The sequence below is a fragment of the Mustela nigripes genome, chromosome X (genome assembly GCF_022355385.1).
Source record: "Mustela nigripes isolate SB6536 chromosome X, MUSNIG.SB6536, whole genome shotgun sequence".
NCBI classification, from domain to species: Eukaryota; Metazoa; Chordata; class Mammalia; order Carnivora; family Mustelidae; genus Mustela; species Mustela nigripes.
In genome coordinates, this window is record NC_081575.1 from 77,745,874 (window position 1) to 77,751,960 (window position 6,087).

A 6,087-nucleotide genomic window follows, 5' to 3' on the forward strand; every position below is an offset into this window, starting at 1 on the left:
GCCTGCCTCTCCATCTACTTGTGATTTCTCTCTGTCAAATAAATAAATAAAAAATCTTAAAAAAAAAAAAAAAGATACGGATTCCAGGCCTTGGGGCAGAGGAATCAACCTCAGGGAGCATAGCCTTAAAATTTGCATTAAAAAAAAAGTAACATCTAAAACACTACACCCAACAGCAACAACAGAATATACATTTTTCTGAAGTGCACATGGAACATTCTCCATGACAAACCATATGATAAGTTGTAAAGCAGGCCTCAATGGATTTAAAGGAGTTGAAATCACACAAAATTTGAAATTGAAATTAAAAAAATAAATTAAAAAATAACAAAGTTGTAAAATTCACTAATATGTGGAAATTAACACCTTTCTAAATAAAAAATGAGTCAATGAAAAAATCATGAAGGAAACTGGGAAACAAACTGAAATGAATGAAAATGAAAGCACAGCACACCAATATTTAAGCTAAAACAATGCTTAAAATTAATTTTAGAGCAACTGGGTGGCTCAGCGGGTTAAGCCTCTGCCTTCCACTCAGGTCATGGTCTCAGGGACCTGAGATGGAGCCCCACATCCCCTGGCTTCTGCTCAACAGGGAGACTGCTTCCCCCTCCCACCACCCCTGCCTGCCTCTCTGCCTACTTGTGAGCTCTGTCAAATAAATAAATAAAATCTTTAAAAAAATGAGTTTTATAGCTATAAGCACCTATATTAAAAAAGAAGAAAGATGTCAAATCCATAACCTAACCTTTCACCTTAGGAAACTGGAAAAAGAAGAACAAAGTAATCCAAAAGCAAGCAGAAGGAAGGAAATAATAAAGACAGAACAGAAAATACCTGGAATAGAAAACAAAAGCAATAGAGAAAATCATGAAACAAAAGTTGATTATTTGAAAAGATCAACAAAATTGACAAATTTTTAGCTAGGTTGACTAAGTAAAAAAGAAGACTCAAATTACTGAAATCAGGAATGAAAGAGGTGACATCACTACCAACTAGCCAAAAAAGACTACATATCATATAATACCATTTAATATGAAATGTACAGGGGTGCCTGGGTGGCTCAGCTGTTAAGCATCTGCCTTGGCTCAGGTCATGATCACAGGGTCCTGGGATTGAGCTCAGCATTGGGCTCCCTGCTCCGTGCGGAGCCTGCTTCTCCCACTCCTCCTGCTTGTTTCTGCTCTCGCTATCTCTCTCTCTGTCAAATAAGTAAAAAAAAAAAAAGTAGTATGAAATGTACAGAATAGGCAAATCTACAGAAATAGAGAATAGGTTAATGGTTGCCCAGGCTTTGGGGAGGGGGGAAATGGGGTTTCTTTGGGGGGAGATGAAGATGTTCTAAAATTAGATGTGTGATGTTTGCTGTTGGGGCTGAGTTGTGTGCCATCCCTTCCATTCATATGTTGAAGTGCTAAGACCCAATACCTCAAAATGTGACTATATTTGGAAACAGCGCCTCTAAAGAGGTAAATAAGGTAAAACAAGGCCCTAGCGGTACACGCTAATCCAATACAATTGGTTTCATTGTAAGAAAAAGATATTAGGGCATAGAGAGAGACATAAGATGCACAGAGAAATGGCTATGTACACAGAAGGTAAATATCTGCAAGCCAAAGAGAAAGGCCTCAGAAGAAACCAAACCTGCTGACAACTTGATCTTGAAGTTCTAGAATTTCGAGAAAATAAATTTTTGTTGTCAAAGCCACCAGTCTGGTATTTCATTATGGTAGCCCTAGAAAACTAATACAGTTGCACAATCCCGTAAATATACTAAAAACCATTGAATTTTATACTTTAAATGGGTGAAATTTATGGCATATAAATAATATCTCAATAAAGCTGTTCTTAGAAAAATAGCATAGGTGATTCCCTCTCACAGAAAGGATTGCAAACTTTGGACTAGACCATGTTAACAAACAATACTGTCACTTCTGTGCCTGGGCCCCAGCTGAATATTGCTATATCATGCATAGGGTTTGATCAAATGCTTAAGGAATTTACAGTCCATCATGCAAGACTGGCCAAGGACCCTAGAGAATTATCAGTGCTCTGGATTAATCTAAGTGTTAAATGACCTGAAGCAGATAGAATTCTGCAAACTCTCTTTAAGAGAAATGGTACAAATTAGGTATGAAGGTATTGCTTCAGATTTATAAAAGAAATCACAAATGTTACAAATTACAAAACTTTTTAAAAACTGACAAATACCATAAACATTCTCAAACTCCCCAAAATAAAATATTTTTATCAATTGTTTGACTCGTCTCCCCACTAATTTTTCTTTTGGTTACAAGCTCCTTGATACCCTCCTCTAAATAAATATGACAATTACTTTACAACATTTTCTAGAAAGACTACAAAGAATTCAATTGAATTCAATGTCATTCAGTTGATAAAAATTTTTATTGGTAGTTTAGAAAAGTGTCGACTTCACAATTTATTATTAGTGAGGTAAATTTTAAGATTGCTGTCAAATTTGGGGAAACCTCTCTTTTTTTTTTACATGTGAGCTATAAAATTTCAAGGTATTTTAACTGTTCTTGTGCAATGACAAATTGTAAATGCTCTTCAAACTGACTGCGCTCAATAATCAGGGACTTGGAAGTGGCATGTGTAAGTATGGGGTGCTGAGGCTTAGCTTTATTGTTCTATAATAAATCCATCTCTGTGCAATGTTAGAGAAGGGAGCACAGGGGCTCATGAGAATCCAGCAGAGGGAGCCCCTAACCCAGCCTGGGGGCTTGTGGCAGGCTCTCAGAGATGACGCTTGAGCTGATTCTTAAAAGTTTGAGCGGAATTTTGCCAAGTGGCAAAAACCCCATCCTCTGGTTCAATTAATTTGCTACAGGGGCTCACAGAACTCAGAGAAACATTTTACTTACTAGATCATCAGTTTAGGGTTGCCTGGCTGGCTCAGTCAGAAGAGCATGTGACTCTTGATCTTGGGGTCCTGAGTTGGAGCGCCACATTGGGTGTAGATAGATAGATAAACAAATTGAAGTTTAGATTATTGGTTTATTACCAAAGGATATAACTCAGGAACAGCTAGATGGAAGAGATGCGTAGTGCAAGGTGTGTGGAAGGAGCAAGGAGCTTTCATGCTCTCTCTGAATCTCCCTGTGATCATTAACCCAGAAGCTCTCTGACAGGGTTTTTATGGAGGCTTCATTACACAGGCATGATTGATTGAATCTTTGGACATTAGTGATTTGTTGGTGGTCGTTTAGTCTTTATTTCATAATCATAAACTTCACCCTACAATCCAGCTAGACTTAGAGTAAGGAAAATATAGAACCCACAGAACTGCAACAAAAGCACAAAGATTATAGGATATTTCAAGCAGCTGGAGGTGAAGGGGTGCTCTCTAAGCTACAGAAGGAAGTATCTGGCAGTTGAGAGAAAACACAAGTCAAATTTATTAGATTTGTCCACAGTCAGCAATGGTGATCTTCTTGCTGGTTTTGCCATTCAGGGTCCCAAAGTACTCAATGGCTTCCACAAGATTCACACCTTCTTTCACCTTTTCAAAGACCATATGCTTGCCATCCAACCACTCAGTGTTGGCAGTGCAGATGAAAAACTGGCAACTCTTCATGTTGGGTCCAACATTTGCCACGGACAAGATGCCAGGACCTGTGTGCTACAGGATAAAACTCTCATCATCAAATTTCTCCCCATAGATGGACTTGCCACCGGTGCCATTATTGCATGTGAAGTCACCACCCTGGCACAGAAATCCCAGAATAATCCTGTGAAATCAGGAGCCTCTATAACCAAATCCTTTCTCCCCAGTACTCAGAGCATGAAAGTTTTCTGCTGTCTTTGGAACTTTGCCTGCAAACAGCTCCAATCAGTTAAAATAGATTTATGAATCAGATGAGTAGTCACTTCTCGGCTTCCATCCCTTACCTCAAAGGAGATGTGACCCAAGGGCTCACCACCCACAGCAATGTGCATGGTGGGGTTGATCATGACTGGTGACATGGGAAGTTCCAGGGCAGTGGTGCCTGCAATGCCATTGGTAATTGAATTCAACCTCCAGCCCCTCCCCGCTCCCAGGAGGTTGAGGGGTGAAACTGAAACTTCCAAACTTATAATCACAGGGTGGCTCTACAGGCAACATAGCCATAAATACCTTTTACCATTCTCATCACTTAGGAAATTACAAAGATTTTAGGAGCTCTGTGCCAGGAAAGGGTGCAAAGGCCAAATACACATTTTAATGTATATTTTTAATATTTTATTTATTTATTTGACAGACGGAGATCACAAGTAGGCAGAGAGGCAAGCAGAGAGAGAGGGGAAAGCAGGCTCCCCGCTGAGCAGAGACCCTGATGCAGGGCTTGATCTCAGGACCCTGAAATCATGACCTGAGCTGAAGGCAGAGGCTTTAACCCACTGAGCCACCCAGGTGCCCCTCAAATACATATTTTTATTATAAATCACAATATCACAGTAGATCTTCTAGAAATACCCACGCTTGGGACTCCATTCTGGGCTCCAACAAACCAAGACCTCTGAATGAATCCTGAGATTTAGCCTTGAGACTTAAGTCCAAGGTTAAGTATACTAAGTGACAGACTTCCTCTTTTCTGTGCCTTGAATCCATCTGGCAATCTGTTGAAGCCAATATGTCCCTTCCCAGATTAATGTTTTTAAATGCATAAGATAAAATTTACATTACAAAGGAAACCAATTATATTAAAATATAGTTATAAGTGAAATAAGTCAAACGGAGAAAGACAAGTATCATAGGGTTTCATTTATTTGTGGAACATAAGGAGTAACATAGAGGACCTTAGGAGAAGGAAGGGAAAAATGAAAGGAGGTGTATCAGAGGGGGAGACGAACCATAAGAGCCTATGGACTCCAGGAATCAAACTGAGGCTTTTAGAGGGGAGAGGAGTGGTGGGATCAGTGAGCCCGGTGATAGGTATTAAGGAGAGCACATACTGCATGGAGTACTGGGTGTTATACACAAACAATGAATCATAGAACACTACAGCAAAAACTAATGATGTACTGTACAGTGACTAACATAATAAAAATAAATAAAATAAAATATAGCTATCAAAACATTACAAAACTGATTGTAATATACATTTTTTATTAATGCCTTAAATACAATGCTCTACTAGCAGGTTAGTTGTTAAATGACTCTTGCGATTTCAAATTAATGACTGTAAATAACATCTTTTAAAAAGATTTTATTTATTTATTTGACAGGGAGAGGCAGCAAGAGAGGAAACACAAGCAGGAGAAGCGGGAGAGGGAGAAGCAGGCTTCCTGCTGAACGGGGATCCTGAAGCAGGGCTCAATCCTAGGACCCGAGGATCATGACCCAAGCCGAAGACAAGTGTTTAACAACTGAGCCACCCAGGTGCCCGACTGTAAATAACATTTTAAGAGATCTGTTATGAGGGGTGCCTGGGTAGTACAGTCAGTTAAGCATCTGATCTTAGTTTTACTCAGGTCATAATCTCAGGGTTGTGAAATCAAGCCTGAGCTCCATACTGAGCAGGGAGTCTGCTCAAGATTCTCTCTCTCTCTGAAATCAAGCCTGAGCTCCATACTGAGCAGGGAGTCTGCTCAAGATTCTCTCTCCCTTTCCCTCTGCCCCTTCCCCTTTATAAAATAAATCTTTCTTTTAAAAAGACCTGCTATGAAAAATATCTGTGTGTTAGCGACAAATTTAATATTATTGCTAATACTACTGTGGTTGGTTACCTACATTTATTATTGAAAGAAATGCCTATAACAGACACATGAAAAAATGTTCATCATCACTAGCCCTCAGGGAAATTAAAACCACATTGAGATACCACCTTACACCAGTTAAAATGGCCAAAATTAACAAGACAGGAAATAACATGTCTTGGAGGGGATGTGGAGAAAGGGGAACCCTCTTCCACTGTTGGTGGGAATGCAAGTTGGTGCAGCCTCTTGGAAAACAGTGTGGAGATTCTTCAAGAAATTAAAAATAGAGCTTCCCTATGACCCTGCAATTGCACTACTGGGTACTGACCCCAAAGATACAGATGTAGTGAAAAGAAGGGCCATCTGTACCCCAATGTTTATAGCAGT

The 6,087-nt window shown here is 39.5% G+C and overlaps 1 pseudogene; it reads right to left on the bottom strand.

Annotated features, from left to right (window-relative positions):
• Nucleotides 1-3,421: 3,421 nt before the first annotated feature.
• LOC132006759 (peptidyl-prolyl cis-trans isomerase A-like) lies at nt 3,422-3,975 on the bottom strand (annotated as a pseudogene).
• Nucleotides 3,976-6,087: the final 2,112 nt, after the last annotated feature.